General features: G+C 49.1%; 1 protein-coding gene across 6 annotated transcripts in view; it reads right to left on the bottom strand.

Annotated features, from left to right (window-relative positions):
• Positions 1-19982, bottom strand: part of PKNOX2 (PBX/knotted 1 homeobox 2) — a 257738-nt gene that overhangs the window by 112733 nt on the left and 125023 nt on the right. The window lies entirely within an intron of this gene.

Raw genomic sequence — 19982 nt, 5'->3', positions numbered from 1 at the left:
CTTCTCACTCTCCACTTTCAGCTCTTTTTCCTTCTCTTTCTTCTCACCACGCTGTCTTTGGGGACCTACTGCACAGAAGGCCACATGATGGAGTTCACACAGGCCCAGGCCCTGGCTGTGACTTCACAGGTCCAGACAGGCAACAGATGTGGACAGATCCAAATCAGGGCACATCCATATCCAGTAGAGAGAGCCACGCCGGCAACAGCCACCTAGGAGTGAGGGGTGCACCCAGGCCTTGTTTTCTCCAAGCTCCTTTCCTCACCATTCTAGGCTCAAAGAGAACCCAGAGGAGTCTTTTCTCTTCCTTAGGTTCCCCTCCTCCCCTTGCCGTTGTGTGGTATTCCTGGTATGTATGGACACCTTGACCCCACTCCAATCCAGTTTCCTCGAGGACAGAGACTGTGCCTTACATGACTTTGGCTGCCCCATGGCTCCTGGTACAAGGTCTAGCACATGATGTATATTTGTGGATTCCTTTTCTTATGTGGAGGGGGTGCAATGTAAGGGTGCCTACCTGGAGTGGACAGCCAGACAATAGCTTGAAGGCCTGGGTGTGTGGTAGCACCAGAGAGGCCATGGGGACACTATGGTCCCCGGTGTATAGAAAGGGTCAGCGATTGGGCCAGACAAACACTAAGGCCTTCAACACCCAGCCCACCACTGGACTAAGAAGCTGCACACTCCATGGGCTGGCTCATCTGCAGTGCAGAGAGGTGACCAGACCTTCTCAGGTCTGGAGAAAGACACATCACTCAACCCACCCACCCCAATGGCCTGGTGGGCAGCCTGGCAGCTGCACCTGGCGTGTGGCTAAGCAGAGGGGCCCAGGTCCTGCCAGGGAGAAAACAAAGCAGCTACCTCCTACCTGGCACCGAGCCTGTTCCCCGTGAAGCAAAGGCCTCTCTGCGCTGGGCCAATAAATAATAGAAAGTGCAAATGGCCCGAGGCAGCAACGCCAAGAATCCAAGCCCTGGCCTCAGGCAGGACAGGCCAGCAACCCACCAGGACCAGAGCACAGGGATTAACAACGCATCAATTTTAATGCAGGGAGAGGGTTTTTTCTGCTTCACAAACAGCAAAGTGAATGTTTGAGCATCCCGGCAGGGGGTTAATGAGGACTCTGATTAGTTATTCGGCTTTCTCCACACTGCCTCCATCCAGCCTACCCAGGAGGGAGTGGGAAGGAGGTGGGTGGGGGCTGCAGAGAGCAGCAGGAGGAGAGAAACCTCTGCCCCTGAGCAGGTTCAGCCTGAGGAAAACTACAGCCCAGCCCGCTCCATCCTTCTCACACCGTGCCAGAACAGAGGGCTGGACAGGACACCAGAGGACCTGGCCAGCCCCTTGACCAGAGGGAAGACCACAGGGGCATGACTCCTGGCCACATGAAAAATTGGTGAGAGTGCTGTCTCAGGCCAGAACCCAGCTCCCCGCCACACCCCGGGTGGCATTCCCACTGCACCCAAACTGCCTTACCTCTCCCCTTCCCAACCCAAAGGGAATACTCTCCTTTTCCCTCAGGGGAGGCTGTATCCGTCAGGGATGAACCAGCATCTGTCCCAGGCCCTCCGCCAGGGCTATCCTCTGGGCTGGGGGTGGGGAGGGCAGGTGCCTCATTGGAAAATCTGCTTTCTGGCCCAGGCTGGTCCTGGCTCAGGGAGGGAAGGTGAGGCTTTCTGTGATGGCCCCTGGGAAGGGGAGCCTCTTGGGCAGCACGCCTCCTCCACTCCCAGCTGCCTCTGGCCAAACCTCCTGCAACAGCCCTTCTCAGGCCAGCCCTCCCTGATGACTCCAGGTCCGTGATGAATCCTGCTTATTTGGCCCCTGACACAAAGGGCACAAAAGAGGGGCAAAAGCACGTGGAGACACAGCATGCTCTCAGGAAGGCAAAGTGACAGGGAAAGCTCCCTGCCTTTTTGCTGTTACTTCGCAGACAGACTTCTGAGCAAGGGCTCCTGCTCCCCTCCCCTCCCCCAGCTCCCAGCCAGTCTGCCACAGCCCAGGACCCAGAGCCAGATCCAAACCCAGATCCACAAGTGACGTCACAGTGGGGCACCCACCTCAGCTTTTTGAGATCATCTTAGTGTCAGTGAAGTCCCCCAAATGCTTCTCTCTGGAGGTTCCTGAGTTGCTGCCCAGGGCTGCCTGTCAAATCAACCCTAAATTCTCACACTGCACGTGGAGGCCCCTTCAACTCTCCTCCACGTGAGTCTATTTATTCTACCCAAGGTCAGGGACTGTCATCTTCTTGGCGCCCACAGGCCATCGGTGGCCCTGTGCCCTCACTGCCCCCGTCCAGGGCCTCAGCTCTGTATCTCTTTTAGTTCATTCAGAATGAATGATCATGGAAGGTTTCCTGTGTGTCGGCCATTGTGCCCAGTGCTTCACACATGGGATCTCACTGACCGTCAGCACCCTGTGAGGTGGGTGCTCATGTCTGTGTTTTAGCCCAGCACCACCCAACAGAACTCTCTGCAACAAAGTGTCCTCTGTTTGCACCTTTCAGTACCATACGCACTGTGTAGCTAGGAAGCCCTGGAATTGTGGCTGGTGCAACTGAGTACCTGCATTTTTCATTTAACTTCCTTTAATTTTAATTTAAATAGACATATGTGGCTGGTGGCTAGAGTACACAGCACAGACTTCGAGGGGTCACGCAGAATGCTCGGAATCACTTGGCTAGGGGGGGCCAGGGTTCAAATGGGGTGTGTCTGCACCCGAGGGCACATGCACATGTCCAGGCATTATCATCAAGTGCAAGAAGAAGCTAAGGCCAGAGAAGGTGAAGAAACGGAATGGAATCCACCAGTCTATGTGGCACCCAGTTGCTTTCAGCACAGGCCTGTGAGGATGACGGGGCCTGAGGGCACAAGGCTGCGCCAGACCAGGCTCTACTCTCAAGGTGCTACGAGTTCAGCTGAAAGACAAGACGGGAGTTTGGATGCAAAACCGAAGTAGGTAGGATGCCCTCTAGATATCCCACAGCAGCCCCCCGCACCCCAAACTCAACCATGCCTACCTATGAGCCCCATTGTCTCCATTCTGCCCACTCGCCCCACGATTGTTTCTCCCATGATCCTTGTTTGGGATGAATGGCACCATCCTCATTGTGGGCACTCAGGAAGGAAACCTGGAGACCCCCTCGACTCCTCTTCCCTTCCTCCACCTTGTCTTATCTTCTCCGCTCCATGACATGCTAACGTTTCTTCCTACGAGTACTGTAAGTGCCCCTTCCTCCCCATCCCCGCTGTCTGTCTTCCCATCACCCTGTGCCCTGCAGCCTCTTCCCTCTCTCATATCAGCACATGTTCCTTCATGCGGCATTCACAGGCGTTTTCAGACGCTCCAGAGGCTTTCTCTGCCTCCATGCTTTGGCATCTCCTACTCTTTCTTCCCGGGATGTCCTTTCCTGCCTCTTGTGCTTGGACTACTACACATCCTTCCAGATTCCGCTCAAGCTGTCTCCCCTGGGAGCGCTGCCTGAACATCCTTACCTCTCTGGCAGACAGTGAGTGACTGCCTCCTCTGTACTCCTGTGACCCCGAGCATACCTCTTTTATGCCACTTACCATACTGAATTATAAATATTGGCAAATCCCACGGCATTCTCTGAGGTCAGAGATGGCTTCGTCATCTTTGTGCTCAGAGGGCCTGCAGTGTGTGGCATGTGGTAGGAGGTCGGGAGGAAGGGTGTAGGTGTGTCTGAGCCAGCAGTCCTCTGACACCTACCTAAAGCACCTCTGTCCCTGAGTTCCCTGGAGTGCAGTGTGAACTGTGACAGCTTTGAAGAGTTTCAAAACCAGCCTGCTTCAGCCCCAACAGAAACGAGCTTGGGTCTCACCAACATCTCTTCCTTTGCCTCCGGCCTCCCATCCTGCCCTGCTCATCACCCCCTGTCCCACCACCAGGCACTTCATTAACAGGAGCATCAGGCACTGCCCCCAGGAAACCTCAGGTTCCTCTGAGAGAATTTACCGCATGGCACACCCACGTAGGGGCCGGCGTCACCACTCTGACACAGTTCTTTCCTGGACCCAGACTTGACCATTTACAAAGCAGTTCCCTCCACACTCTCTCACTTGATCCTCAAGACTCTCCCATGCCAGGAGGGAACTTAGGCATTGTTTCCCCATTTTTCCAGATGAAGAAATAGCAGCTCAGAGGAACTGTCTCGAAATGCTGGATTCTAGATTCAAATTCAGATCTTTTGATTCTAAGTTCAGTGTTCAGTGTACTGGAAGGAGGAGGATGTCAAAAATGAAAAAGGATTACAGAGGAGAACAGGTTTAGAGAAGGCACGATGAGTGTATTTGAGGATGTGTTGTGTTCGCCTTGTTGATGGGGGTCCTGGGCAGAGCAGAAAGCTCGGCATGAGAGTCTGGGCTGCACGCCTCCCCCAGCCTACCGTGTGGTCTAGCCACACGGTCATATGCTGTTCTCCAAACACCATCTTGCTTCTTTACCTTATTCCCTCCTAACGAATTTATACTCTTTATCTATAAATGTATTTATACAGAGGGTGCCAAAAATTGTATACACATTTTAAGAAAGGAAAACTGTATTAAAATTGTAATACTCAATATATACCGGTAACAAAAGATGAATATAAGTCACATTTGACTTCTGCAATTACAGGAGGTGCTCAAAGTGGTTACCATCAGTATCTAGAAATTTTTGATGATGGAGAATTACTGCTTGAGCAACGTTGACCAAAGTGTCCATTTGTATACATATTTTTGGCACCCCAGTAGATGAATTCTATAGTCTGTATCTCTGACTTCTGATATTCTACCCAGCCTTCCACTCCATGAATCTTTCCTGGATCTTCCCAGGCAGACATGGTCTCTCTCTTCCTTTGAGCTCTCGCAGCGCTTTGTAGATACCAGCGTTGTCATCTGTGGCTCATTCTGTCTGAGGCGATGGCAATTTGTGTGTCTGCCTCCTCCACTGTGCCTAAGGCAGGAATAATTTTTGTTCACCTCTGTATCACCCACAGTATCTGGAACTGTGCCTTGGGCATAAGAGGTGATCAAAAAATATTGGTTGGGTTGAATTTCATTGCTAATTATATTTCTAAGGAGGGCTGGTAAAAGAGGGTGGGGTTAACCCACATCTTTCTAATGGCGAATGTGCAATGTAATGGACAGCATATCTTTTGTTCACATTTTCAAATCTGAGCTCGGGAATGATTTAAAAGCACATGTGCAAAAGATGAAAGGAGAAGCTTATAAACAAGAAGCCGCACGAGAGAGTAGCCTGAACCTGTTAGAAGTGTCCTAGGAAGGCCAAAGACGAGAATGAACTGGAGTCTGAGAACACCTCCTCCCCGCACCCCCAAAACACACACATGTTCTCCCTCTCCTCTCTCTTTTGAAAAAAAAAAAAACACTTGAAGCAAAATGGAAAGAGAAAAAATAAGGGATCGAGGCAGCTACAGCCCGGAGCAGACGTATGAGGTTACCAGATGACAGAAAGAAAGCAAACGATTCAACTCGCACTTTGCTTTGTTTTCTTCAAGGACAACGATCCCTCAAACCACAAAAATGATTTTAAAAGGGTTCAAGTTTGAGAGAGGTGAGGAGATGGTAACCAAGTATCTTATAGCTTTAAATAAAGTCAAGGCTACAGGACACCAGCAAATCATATCCTGTGTGGAAAGAACTTAAAGATAGGATTGCAGAACCACTCTTAGCGCTTTGTGAACTGGTGAAAATAAATAGTTTTTAGAGACAGAAATACGCAAAGGTTGTATTTTCATAAAGTGGTAGATATTAAATTCCAGAAGGTCCACAACAATAGTTTGATATTAATTACTAACATAATTAATTACTAACATAATAATTAACATAATTAATTGGATTGATTATGATAAGAACTGCTTCATTGAGAAACAGTCATGTCAAACTAACTTTATTACCCTTTTTAAAAAAACACAGGATTCTTAGGTTGGTAGGTAAGGAAAATTCTGAGTAGGATCTTGAGTTCAGCAAGATGTATGACAACATCTTCCACAATATCCTTCTGGATAGGACAGGATTGAAGAGTAAGTTGGACAGGAGAACAGACAGGTGAACTTTTAGCTAATGTGACTGTCCCTGAGCAGTACTGATTAGTAGATTTCAGTCTTTCATGTTGAACCAGCTTTGTGCTGTTGAGCATTTTTACCAACAATTTAATGATGTTGTGAAAGGTGAGCTTGTTATTGCCCACACTGGAGGGGATAGTTGATGGATTTAAAGAGGGAATTAAGATTGAGAAAGAGCTTGTGAGGCAGGAAACAGGCTGAAAGCAAGGCAGTGATGTTGAATAGAGAGAAATATACATTGGTGGTGTTACAGTAAAATGCAAATTGTACAAGTGAAGGAGATGGAGCTTAAAAGCATTCCATGTGAAAAAAAGGGAAGTTTGACTGAAAATTCAATAGGCACCAGTGTTGTGACATGGCTGCCAAAACTAAGGTAATTGCAATCATAGACTGCATTCCTACAAGTCCATGTGAAGGGGGCACTGGTTCCGACCACACCTCAGGGCCATGTTTAATTCCTAAGAGAAACATTGGTGATATGAGTGCGTCTGGGGAAGGCTAGGACGGTCAAGAAGGTATATATATACAGGACAAAAGACCTAGGGAGGGGGATGAGTGATGTCTTCCACATTTAAAGGACCATTATGTAAAGGAGGTATTAGGCTTACTGTGCCTGTCCAGAAAATAGAACTAGGACAGAAAGGTGGAAGTGATAGAGAGACAAATTTCTCCTTCGTGTGAGGGCAGCCCCAGAAAGGAAGAACTGCCTTCACCAGGAGTTATTAGGAAAAAACAAGAAGCCTGCCTATTGGAGATACCTTCACAGCACAGCAAGTTAAACTAGTTGACCTCCAAGGTCCCTTCTAGCTCCAGGACGTGATGAGACCCCTGAGTGAGGATGATCTTTCTGATTGGGGCAAAGCCACTCCAGGGTCCTTCGAATACATTGTAGAGGTCACCATCTCCTTTGCTAGTATAATAAATCTGGTCCTGCCTTCTGGGGAATTGCTCTTGGGAGCCATCAGAGTGGTCATCACAGGTAGCATTTGGAAAAGAGCCAACATTGTCCCTCGTGTTTCTCACAGACTCCCCCTCCTGACATTTCTGGGAGGAATGTGGCTCCAGCTTAATCTTCCCCTGGGCTGTGAGAAGGACTGGGCAGAGGTGGGAAAGGAGAGCAGAGGTGTGGCTGCCATCCTGGGTAGCTCAGGTGGCTAGTGCAGCTGGCCCGACCAAGCTACCAAGCCCTGGCACAAGCCAAAGAGTTGACCACCGTGCCGAGCTTGTGATCCACTTGTCAGAAGGGCACAGCAAGAAGTAAAGGGCCACAATTTAAGGACGGCCATCCAATAAACAAAAGGTCTCCCACGACTATACACTCAACACATGGTGATGCAAATGAAATACCTGTGAGGGGTCCTTGGTTCTGGTCATCGCTGTGCTCATGCTCATCTTGCTCCTTCTGCTCAAATATCCACCCCTCTCCACCGTGTTTGCCTTCCCAGTCCTGCTTACCCTTCCAGGCCCCTGTCTTTGTGGTGTCTCTTTAGTCTCCAAAATAAAGACATTTGCCACTGCAGCACTTATCACGTTCTGTTCTGAATTATGAGGTGTTGTGTTTGTGCCTAATGTGTCCACTCCACTAGGAGAAAGCTCCTTGAAGGTAGAAAAAGCTTCTTTGCATATTATTATTAACCTTGCATATTAGCAGCTAGATGGCAGCTGGCAAAGCGTCGAACTGGTCATAGGGAGTTGTCCTGCTTGGACACCAACTCCTCCAGGCCTCATGTTCCTGAAGAATAAAATGAGTACAGCAGCAGATCCCAAATTTCCATTCAAGTGCATACCCTTATGATTTTGTTCAATAAATGTGCATTTAGGTGTTTTCCTCTTTACCACTGTGTCAAATGCTGTTCATCATATGGTCTGCTTTCATTTCTCTCATAGATCTTTCTCTGTTGCTGTCATTCATCCAACTACCCATCCACCTGTCCCTTCATCAACCCATCCATCAGTCCATCCATGTAGCCTCACCTTCAACCAACATTTATTGAACACTTGCTTTGTGCTAAGTCACCGAAAGATTAAGATGTGCACACTGCTCATAAGAAGGCACGATTATAGCGGGGGACACAGCCATGTAAACAAATAATAAAAATGCAAGGTGATGAGTGCTGTCCAGAGGTGAGTGTAACGTGTGCTGGGACCACAAGGGGAGCGATGGGGAGAAAGACGCTGCCTGAAATACGGAAGCCACGCATCATCCTTCAGACCTGACTATGACCCTGACACCTTCACTCCTCTTTCTTGGCCAATTCTACCAAAATAGCTCTGGGAAGGAAGAAGGGATTTGTGTGAAACAGAAGCAGGGAGCAGAGGGGCTTGGCCTCTTGGTCCACAGAGTCGGTGGTCAGGTCTAGAATGAGCCCCTAAGGTCCAGAGGCTGCATTTTCAAGCCGTTTACCTCTCCCCACGCCCACTGCAGCAGCTCACTTGGCAAGTCATTTATTCCTCCATAACATTTGCTTGAAGGAACGTTGCCGCTGAATTATAGCTGGGACCATTATCTCACAATAACTGCCTGGGAAATGTTAATGTTAACGCATGGATCATGCAGAATGCCACATTAGGGGTTTTATGGTGGACATAACATTTTTATGAACTTTTTCTCTGGTAGCATCAGCCTTTGATGGCAAGAAAGGAAAAGAGAAAGAAAGACAGTGGGGAGGAAGAAAGGAAGCTGGCCCTGGCAGAAGTGGCCCAGGGAACACAAGTGCCATTTGATAGCCCCGGAGGCTGAGTCACTGAGTGCCACTCTCCTTGGGGGAGGCCTGGCTGGCAGCGCTCCAGTGGGCTGAATAGCTTTAGCGTTAGGTATTTGTGAGTGGGGAGCAACCAGCCAAATTGGCAACCGGTGGGAGACAGGGTCTACTAGGGCAGACCCATAAAACTTTCAGCCTTTTCAGCCACCTGCCGCCTGGCAGGTATTTGGTGCCAAAGGAGGCAGAGGTAGAGGTGGGAAGGGATGTGTGAGGCTTAGTGGGGCAGCCATATACCCTCTGGGTGAGGGGAGGGGTCCCTGGCAGAATCACTTTGAGGGCTCACATTGGGGAATGGTGGCTAACGGCTTAAGGAGATTTTAATTTCTGCCATTAAAAGCAAAAAAAGGAAAACACAATCTTGGGAATGGCAGTATTTTACACCTGGCTTTTAGAAAGGACTAATAAAGGCAGTGTTTAGCATTTTATATCCTTACTCAAAAATAACGATCTTTGGTTCTCATCTCAGACATATTTTAAGTGAGCGTGTGTCTCCCACCTCCAGATTATTCTTTCGGGAGGTTGGATTTATAGCTGTGTTCTTTACCTGCCCTGGGCTCCAATGTAAGTCTCATACCCACTGCATTAAGGTCTGTTTGCCTCTTCTCTCCCCTCCCCTCCACCTTAGCAATCGTCCTCAATGCTGTTACTGCAATTTGTCTTCCAGACAGAGTGCTGTTTAGCTCCTGACCCTGCAAGACATCTAACACCTGTTTACAGCCATTGCTTTGAGCACATAAAAACTTGGGCTGGGGGTGGGGTGGCAATGCTGTTCAGTGGTCCCCTCTCCGGTTGTGCCAGAATCACAGCCCAGGGGAGGCTCCAAGAGTCAGCCCCTGTCCAGAACATGAGTGCCTCTGACCTTGAACAGGCAGTGCTGGTGGGAGCCTAGAGGGTGGTGTATGGTCTCTGAAGCAGGCAGGGGCTCAGGGGGTTGGCAGGAGGCTGGCTGGCTTTGAGAATACAGTTTTGGGCTTGCTGAGAAAACCTGATGAGTTAGCTTAGCTTGGTATAAAGAACCTGCAGGTCAGGACCTTCAGGTTCCCGTTCTATAATAGTGTCACTGGCCATGTGACCTTAGCCAGGTCACTAAGTCTCCAGAGATCATTTTCTCCGGTAAGAGGCTGAGGGTAGAATGGCAATTTCTGAGCTCTTCCCTCTTGGCGAATTTATGATTCTATCGCCTACCCAGACCATCTGGGGGTTGTTCAGGTGGGTGTTTCATCTTGCCCATCTATTAGGTAAGGTGAGCTCCACCGGCATTGGGCTAAATGGCTTAAATCCAGACTTCATCGCTTCCTAGCTCAGAGAACTTGAACAAGAATTTGTTTTTTGTTTTTAAATAAACTCTTAGTTTCCATTGCTTTGCACGTAAAAAAGAAATTGTAGTGTTTACCTCAGGTTGATTTCCTGAGGTTAACCTGCCTTCTAACATGTTCAGCAGTTTACTTATGTATTATGCCTGACATTCCACGCTAGAATAAAAACTGTATGATGGAAGGGGTGTTGGTTTGTTTTCTTCACAGAGCATCTAATGCCTAGGACAGCACCTGGCACATAGTAGGCTCTCAGCCAATATTTAGTGAATGAAAGAATATCAGTGTATGCCTGGGGAAATACCAGTTCCTCAGAATGCCCACCTTTACCCTAGTCTAGAACCCTGGGTATTTGCCCTAAAGCTCTACGAGAAAGACATTCCCAGGCTTAGGGGCTTTCCAACTCTCTTGACATAAAATACCAGCTTAAGGGACACTGAATGTATTCATGACCTGAGATGCAGAAGGAATTTGCACAAGCCCTCACTTCTGTCTCTTCCAGTACTAGTCCAGGTACACCTAGACCAGCCAGCAGGCTGGGAGCCCTCCCCTTTCCCAGCACCATCTCCCATCTCTCCCAGGCTGCTCCCCTCCTTCTTGGGCCGCCCCTGGCTGGCTCCTGGGGACCCCCTGCCATATCGTCCATTCCAGCTCTGAAACTGCGAGCTAATTGTTCTGAATGAACTGCTCCAGCTGGAAAAGCAGGTTGGCGGTTTACAGAATTTAAGATAACACCCAGCTTCCCATAAGGGAGGGGGTTTCCAGGGAAGGGAGAGGAAAATCTTCCTTTTGGGGCCAGAGCCAGGCCAGACAAGTCCTGGGGCTGGGGCTGCAGTCAGGGCCTCAGCTCTTCTGGGTCTCTGCCCAAGTGAACCCATTTCAGTCCCACCTGAGCAGCCTTCTCCGCGGAGGCTCAGAGCGGTTTTCCTGACCCAGCGGGGCCCCTGAGGCTCCTTACACATAGCAGCACTTCCTGCATGTGCAGAGGGTCCCCTCCAACCATGTCCCTCACCTCTGAAAGTGGCAACATCCCGGCATTCTCTAAGAGCCTTTGGGGATTGGCGCGTAGTAAGCCCCTCATTCAGATGGGCATCACATGTCTGTGAGCGGGAAGCAAGGAAAGGGCTTTGCAATGACAGTGGAAACACAGGCATCTCTGTTTGCTCTCCATGGAGGACTGCCCTGACAGCCTTCCTCTCCTGTTAGACTCCACATCCTCTAGTGGCAACGGGCATGGATGTTGCCTTCATCTTCCTTGTGCCTGTCCTGACATGGAAGCCCAGTTCCTTCCACAGTCCTGAATGCTGAGTGAGCCTTGTCCTCCATTTCTGTCAACCTTTCCCCAAAGCAGAAAGAGAAATGTTTAAGTGGCACTTTTCTGATGAAGGAGGAGCCTTGAGGTCAGGAAGAATCTGAAAGGCCACAGCGCTGCACACTCCGAGTCACAGCCGAGGTGGCTGAGGCAGGGCACAGGGTGTCACTGTCCGCAGATCCAGACCAGAGATAGCTCTGGGCAGGGAGGGCTCACGACGGCCCCCTCATCCTCTCCATGCCCAGGACCGGCCTGGGGACGAGGCAGAGAAGCCAGGGCTGGCCCAGAAGCTTGAAGCCTGGAGCCCAGTGCCAGCTCTCCACAAATTAGCTGCATAACCTCAGGCACGTGAGCCAATCTGTACCCCTATTTGCTCATCTATAAAAGTGAGGGTGATGCAATGTTTGCCCTGCTTATGGTGGTTTGAGGGTCATAAGAAAAATAAATGCAAAAAGGCTATGGAAGCTGAAAAGCAGAATTCAAAAGTACGGGAGTCAGTTTATGCTTATGTCCTGGGCTTGGGTCTTACCTACTGGGGGTTAAGCGTTGGGAAGAAGCGGAGAGAGAGCTATCTGTGTGAAAGGGATCTTCCTCCTGGTTCTCTGTACCCAACATAGGAGCTACAAGAAGGGCTGCTGGGGAACCAAACAGAGGCTTGGGCCCACTCCACCTGCATCCCTTCTAGAGGCGGCCAGAGGCTTGACCTCTGAGCAAGTGGACTCCCACAGACCTACCTGTCAGGGGGAGCCGCAGCCGGAAGGTTCTAGCTTAACAAAAAGAAGAGCAGACGAGCCATGAAATGGCTGCCTTGTGGACTGGGAACCAGGGTTGGAGCTAGACAACCACATTGTTGTGCAGGTTTCTGCTGCCTGTAAGGTTTCTCACTATTCAGGCGTTCCCTGACTTTTGAGGCCCTGATGGGAAAAGAGAGGCGGAGAGAGCATGGAGGAGGGGATAGCAGGCCTCCCTTTGAGATGTTGTCCCACTGGAAGGGAAAAAGGCCATGGGTCTGCTGGCCCATCTGCCTGCCCTGCTTCCCCGTCAGGTACCGTATTGTATATGAGACTGCCAGCTCCTGGCAATGCGTCTGAGTTGGGGACAGCCCTGATCCTGGAGGGCCTACACAAGGCCCTTGGCCCCATGGCCCCACCAGTACATAAGGTGGCCATGATCTTCCCAATAGTCAGCCTTTCTGCAGCAGAGGAGGTGAGCCAGAGGCCAGCCCCCTCTCTGAACGCTGAGTTCAGCTGCAGGCCCGGGCCAGCCTGTCGAGGGTACTAGCTGTTGGTCAGTGGGAGCCTCACAGGGGGAAAATCACCCCCATTTTCGCATCGGAGGAGAGTGTGAAAAACAGATCTCCAGTCAGACATGGCCTCAGTTACTCAGTGGATTGCCAGGGTCTGGGTCAGCTCAGGGCCAGAGAGCTGGCTCAGGTACTCTCTGCCTCTCCAAGCCCAACTTCCAGGTCTAACGGCGAATGTGGCCTTTCAGTGTGTGTACATCCATGCTTTCTTCTCTTTGCCTGCGATGCCTTTGCTCCCTGCTCTACCGGCAGACAGTCTGCTCATCCTTCAAAGTCCAGCTCAGATGTCCTCTTCCCTGGGAAGCCCTCCTGGACCTCCTCCAGGGAACATAGCCGCCCCTGCTCTGAATTCTGCAGGCGGGCAGAGCTAGCTGTGTCCGAGATGCCATGACTGCCCTTTGCACACAGTAAGCACCAGACCCCGGGCTCCTTGCAGCCATGAGTTTGCTAACACGCCCTGGGGTCTCCCGCAGCACTGCACAGACTCTTGCACATAGTAGGAACTTACAGTTACAAGCATGCACATGTGTAATTTATGCTTGCCCTGGCCTAACTCACACGTGTGAAACTAATACCCAGAAAGGAAGAATTAGAAGGCTGATGGGGCCTCCTGAAGGTCGCCCTGGGAACCACTTTTGTTTTCCTCTCCCACTGCCCCAGAGCCCACCAAACCCAAACTGTTTTTTTTTTTTTTAAATTAACGATGAAACAATAGATGATCTTTTGACATTTCGAGGGCTGTTTGGAAGGAGGAAAGATAATATGTAATAAATTCATATACTTCTGTGTGTTTCTTGGCTCTGGCAGCTATATTTCCATCTCTTTATGCAGGAGTCCTGGGGAGCTGAAATCCTTGATAATGCCAAACAATTCAACACTTTATTCTCTCTTTACTCTGTCTGCACCACAAAATATATCGACTTTATGCTGCCAGCTGTGGGAAGTGAAATCAGATGCCACATTCCTTCCTGCCCGTAGGAGAAGCCAGTCTTGCTTTGGAGGCCCTGTCCCTCCCCCAATCGACTTGGGAATGAGTGTTTGGGACCCTCCGTCTGATCAAGCCAAGGTGAAGGAGAGTCTGGCCCCACTTCCCCCCAGAGGATACGGGCTGGAGGCTCTTGGACCCCTCGGATGTCCAGGAAGGACTGAGACATTTTCTCTCCATCCTTCTGTCCCCACTGCCCATGGTCATTTCCCAAACAGTCCCAGCAGTGGATTGGCAGCATCTGATCTGAACTCTAAACAAATGCTTCCTGAGCCAGAGCCAGCTCAGGGCCCTGGAGGTGAGCAGAGCAGGCTGATGTCTTCGAGCTCAGATTCTCAACCTGTGCAGCACATTTTAGCCTGGGGCTAAAATAAACATCTATTACCACCACGTTCATTTCCTGGAGAAGGGGACTGGAAACTGGATAGAGGACAAGACTTGCCCAGAGCCACACACTGCAATCTGCTGGAGCTTGAAACCCCCTCTTCCCACCCCTAGGTCAGAAATCTATTTATTTGTCCATCCATCCTTTGAGTCATCTAACAAATATTAAATGCCTGCCATGTGTCAGGCACTATAGTCAGGTCCCAGGAACTTTCCCTGAGTCTGGGAGCTTTGCTTTCAGGTTTCCCCACAGAGACAAAATGCGGGGCTCTGCCCATTGGATCTGGGTAGTTTTCGCCAGGGCAAACCATATCTGGCTTCAGCAGGCATTTGAAAGCCCCTCTTCTCCTCCCCTGAACTCACCTCTCTCTCTCTGTCTCTCTCTCTCTCTCTCTCTGTTTCTCTCTGTCTCTCTCTTTCTCTCTCTCTCTCTCTCTCTCTCTCTCTCTCTCTCTCTCTCTCTCTCTCACACACACACACACACACACACACACACACTCACCTGCTCTCCCAAATCACACTGAGGACCGAGGCAGCACTGTTATATTAATGTACCATTTCCTCCTTTTCACTAATAGTGGTTAAGAGTGTGGACTCAGAAGTCTAAATGCCAGCGTTTGAATCTTGTTTCTACTGCTATTTGCCAGCTGGGGGTCTGTGGCAAGGTGTTTAGCACAGGGAAGGAGGCACCGATTCTGCTTTTATCTCCCCCCTACTCTGGGACAGCCTCTCCAGCTACTGCTCTTGTGCTTCAGTCCAGCTTTAGAAAGAGGCCTCCACTCAGGTGGCCAGGCTGAGGGATAGGCAGCCCAGGTATGCAGGGAGCAGGCAGTAATGTTCCCGAAAGCCCGTGACCAATCTGCTCCAAGACGCCCTACATGGGTCTCCAGCCAGACACTCACGTGCACAGATGGCTCCAAGGCTTACGGCCCTCAGCAGGAGGCTTGACTTTTCTGGAACTCCCTACCCAGCTGTAAGGGTGCCCTGTGAGGGCCCTTCATCTGTCTGTATATTCCTCCACAGCTCAGGAATGCCTTTGTCTCCTTGTTGCCACCTTTTGGGACCTGGACTCCCACTTTCCTTAGCTCCTTCAGTGAGCCCATTCAACCACTGCTCCCAGCTGCCCTCACGACACTTGGGCATTCCCAAGCCTTCGTGCCCTCTTCTCCCCTCTAGCTCAGGCTCAGGTTGGACAACAGCCAAGCATAAGTTGTATCCTACATGGGACAGGTCCCAGATGTCACACAGCAGCAAAAACAAAGGTGACTGAAACCCTTTGTTCTCAGAAGGTATGGCTTGGAGGGAGTTACAGAAATGTGACAGTGAGCTTGTCTCGGGGGCTCAAAGACAGGCACAGGTCCACACTGGAGAGGAGATGATGCTGAGCTGAGCCACAATGGAAAAAAAGGGTGGAGAGGAGAGCATTCCAGACAGAGGAAATAGCATTTGCAAGGGTAGGAAATAGCATTGCAATGCAGGAAATAATGAGCAGTTTGTTTATGATAAAAGGGTGGCAGGAGACAAGGCTGGTGAGGCAGGTAGAGGCCAGATTATGGAGGATCCCACAGGCCAGGCTCAAGAGCGTGGCCTTTATCCTTCCAGGAACACCAATTTTCTTGAATGCATAGCACTCATTTACAGAGATGCATCTCACATGTCACCTCCTCCAGGGAACCTTCCCTGCTTCTTCAGAAAAGCACTTTCCTACCCATGCTTTCTGAATGACGAGTTCCTGCCTCTCTTATAGTATACTTATCACATTGCTCTACGGTTTTGCTTAAATGGCTGTTTCCACCATCAGCTAGAGATCAAGAATAGTTTTCTATTCAATTTTAGATCCCCAGAAATTAGCAGAGGACCTGACATTCTCAGGTGCTTCCTAAATATTTTATGAATGAATGAATGAGAGCAAATTGAAGTCAAATGATCTACTCATTCCCTACTCTCTGACTCCATTCTGAATCCTCAGTTTAAATAATAAATATTGATTGGGATCTATATCTGTCTCCTCGTATATATAATGGGAATAATACTCTAAGGATTGTTGTGAAGAGAAAATGATAAAAGTGCCCAAGACATGACCTCCCCCATAGTAAGTGCCCTGTAAATGTTAGTTTCCCTTCTCTTTCATTCAACTAATTTATTAAATATCTACTATGTGCCAGGCAGTGGGTTCATAGCAAAAACAAGTCTTCATAGGATATATTTCTAACTGGGCAAGATAGACAATAAATAAATAAATACGCAAATGCATAGTATGCCAGATGGAGACAGCCTGGAAAAAAACAAGCCAGAATAAAAGGAACCGAGGGTACCAGGAGTCAGGTGGGGTTGTCCTTTCATACAAGGTGGTTAGGAAGCCTCACTAGTGATTTGACAGCTGAACAGAGACTTAAAGCCACCGAAGTACTCCAGGCAGGAGGGTGTGTTGCAGGAACAGCGAAGAGGCCAGCATGGCTGGAGCACGGTGAGCGGGGAGACATGGCAGGCCTGGTAAGGCCCGAATCAGGTAGGGCTGGGGAAGAGTTTAAATTTTTACTCTGAATGAAATGGGAGGCCAGCCACTGGGTGCCTTTAAGCAGAAGAGTGGCGTGATCCGATGACCATTTGAGACAGAGACTCACTATGGGGTTGAGAACACACTGAAAAAAGAAAAGGGTGAATCGGGACAACAAGTGAGGAGGGCATAGCGATAATCCAGGCAGGAGACAGTGGACACTTGGACCAGGCCGGAGCAGTGGTGAGCGGCTCGGTCTGACAGTTCCTGAATTCACTGATGTCGCCTGCGAGGGAAAGACAGTGGCCAGGATGACCCCGAGGAATTTGACCTGAGCACCTAGAAGTATGGCTTTGTCCTCTACTGAGACAGAGAAGGCTGCCCGCCATGCGCTAGGTGGTGCAGAGGTGGAGAGAACAAAAGAAGATTCTCACCGCGCATTTACACATACTGGGCAGGGGGAGAATTACACATGGCAGATATGAGGGAAGAATAGAAGATAGCAATTATGAAAGAACAAATCAAACAGAAGCCAAATGCCAAAATGGTACTGACAAGAAAGGTTGTGGCTGGTCAGAAAGCGGATCCATTGTGTTGGCTCAGGCTCTGAAACTGTCCTCTTTGAAAGCCACCTTGTCACCAAATCCAGTGGCCTAGTCTCAGATCTCATTTCCCTTTAGCTCATTGTCACATCTGACTCTGGGATCTGCCCTACCCTTGTGATCCCTCCTACAGCCTCCTGTGCTGCTCCTGTCCTACAGCTCCAGGTCACTGGGACTCTTTCTCCAAACACAGGCGTCTACCAAAGGTCACTCGAGAGCCCTCACAATGCTCTCTGGCTCAGAGTGTACCCATGCACACACACACGTAGGCACACATGCAAGCATGCACACACGTGCACACGCATGGATTTGATGCACGAGAGTGTTTGACTCTCAAATCTTTATCTCCGGAGCTGACCACTCTCCCAAGGACTTTCATCTCAACTGGACATTTTCTTTTGATGTTCAGTTGTCACCTCATGTTCAAGCTGTGCTCTGCGCCTCCTCTCCCTCAATTTTCATGCTGGCCTGTTTCTGTCAGGCCCAACATTCTGGCTCCAGCCCTTGGTTCAATTTTGGCTCGTCCCTCATCCCCACCCATTATCCACTAAGCTCTATCCCTACTTTCTAGGAAACACTCTCTTATGACTGAATTCCTGCAACACTGTGGCCCTGCCTCTAGCTCCCCTGTCTGGTCAGTCCTCCCCAAGGCCATTGCCAGACTGTTCCAATGATAGCAATATATTCTACTAGTCTGTTAAAAGACTCCAGTGGGGCCTCAAGCCTAGTGAAAGAGAGCTCCAATTCCTCAGCCTGCTGTTTACTTCCCTCTACAATCACGTCTCACCCTTGCCTCTTACTGTATCCCAATACTTCACCTGCGCCAGGTAGTGGAGGGAGCCAGCAATTGTTGGGCACTTAGCACGTATCATTCATCATCTCATGTAATGACAGGCAGACATCACCATATTCATTTTGCAGATGAGCAAATGGACTCCTAGTAAGTGTGACATCCTGGAAGTCACAGAGTCAGTGAGCAGAAGACCCAGGATTAAGGCTCGGGCCTTTTTTACTTTAAAGCCCATGCCTTCTCCATCATACTACACTTTTCGATGCATACACCAATCTTTCCACCGTGGAGAGTCGGTTCTTGTTTTTCTGCTCACACACAATGCCCTGCTGTGCCACCTCTGTACCCATCCTTTCCCGACCCCCACCTCCCTTATCCTTTATGGCCCAGCTCCCAGGTCTCTTTCTCCATCTAGCCCTACTTCTCCACTCAGCAGTTATTTCTCCTCTCTTTTCATGCATAACTCAGTTCTTTTCTCTACTTCTCCTCGGGCCATCTTTCTAGAGAAAGTCTCCCATAGTAATTGCAAGCTCCCTAAGAGCAGTGGCCTGACTCAGCTTCCTGGGTGTCTCACAGTTCTGTGAGACTCTAAAGGAGAGAAATGAAAATAATGATAACAACTAGTTCCTTAGCAGAGACATTCAAAACAACTGCAAGCAAGAATCATTTGTATTTCATTTGTTTAATGTGTTAATTTCCTCTAGTTAACATGGAAATAATTGCCTGAAATCAGAAGTGAAGTAGGAGAGTAATGTTAGGAAGCTTTGTTATTTAAGAACAATATTATTACAACATTAGTGGCAGTGAACTACAGAGTTCAACTTAGGAGACAACTTCCTTCCTTAACACACAGTTTTCCATTGCTCAAATATTCTGTAACATTCTGATTTTTTTTCTCCCTTCATCAATGTCTGTGGAAATGAGATTAAAGATAATATTCACAACCATTTTGAAGACATTTGAATAAGAGGTAAGAGGGAGAAAGGAAATGTGTATTTCCCCAGGGATTCAGAGTGTGTGTGTGTGTGTGTGTGTGTGTGTGTGTGTGTGTGTGTCTGTGTGTCTGTGTGTGTGTGTAGAGAGAGAAGGGGAGGGGAAGAGATAACTACTTAAAAAAAAAACCAAACTAACTTCACATGAGGCTCGTCATCAATGAGGACTGATTCTCTTCAAAGTTTGAAGAGAAAAGATTTGCAGAAGACAAAAAGACTCCAGAAGATATAAGGGGGAATCTTCCAGATATGAGATCAGAGGTATTTGTCCAGGAGGCTGGACAAAGAACAAGGAAATAAACTATTAAAAAAGGAAAATCTCCTCCCCAAAAAGAAATTCAAGTAACACCTAACACTTGGGTGATCTACTCAGGTTAGTTACTCTTCACTTCTCCAACCTCCCTCTGAAAAACACTCATCAAGAGAAATCAAAGGGAGGGAGTGCTGCATTTCACTTACTTGCCCCATCAGCCAGCCACCTGCCCACTTACAACACTTGGTGTGGGCCTTACAAAAATTGAAATTTGTTTTTGTGATTAGGCAATTAAAAGCATCGGCACAGAAGGTAAAGAATTTAAGCAGCACAGGATGATATATATGAAAAAGCTAAGTACCTCTTCTACTTCTGACCCTGAATCTCCCATTCCTCTAACCCCACCCCCAGCGGCAATTCCTGCTACAATTTTTCTGCCTACCCCCCAGGGATATTCTATGCACATACAAATACGTACTTTTTTTTTACATAAATGGCCGCTTGCTGTTCAACGCTGTTCTGCATCTTGCTTTTCCCCTTTGGTGTTGGCCTGTACATACGGGTAGGTGGTCTGCAGTGACTGTCCTTCTCCCTCCAAACCAAGCCCATACACCACAGTCTGTCGCAGTCTCTGGGTTTTGCTTCTCCCTGAGCCTCTTCCCCCACTTCCACATGCACATCAAGAGTTGATAAGTGTCCCCAGT

Source organism: Rhinolophus hipposideros (genome assembly GCF_964194185.1).
Source record: "Rhinolophus hipposideros genome assembly, chromosome: 24".
Taxonomy (NCBI): domain Eukaryota; kingdom Metazoa; phylum Chordata; class Mammalia; order Chiroptera; family Rhinolophidae; genus Rhinolophus; species Rhinolophus hipposideros.
Note: the sequence above shows the minus strand (reverse complement) of the source record. Positions and strands in the feature narration are given on the sequence as shown.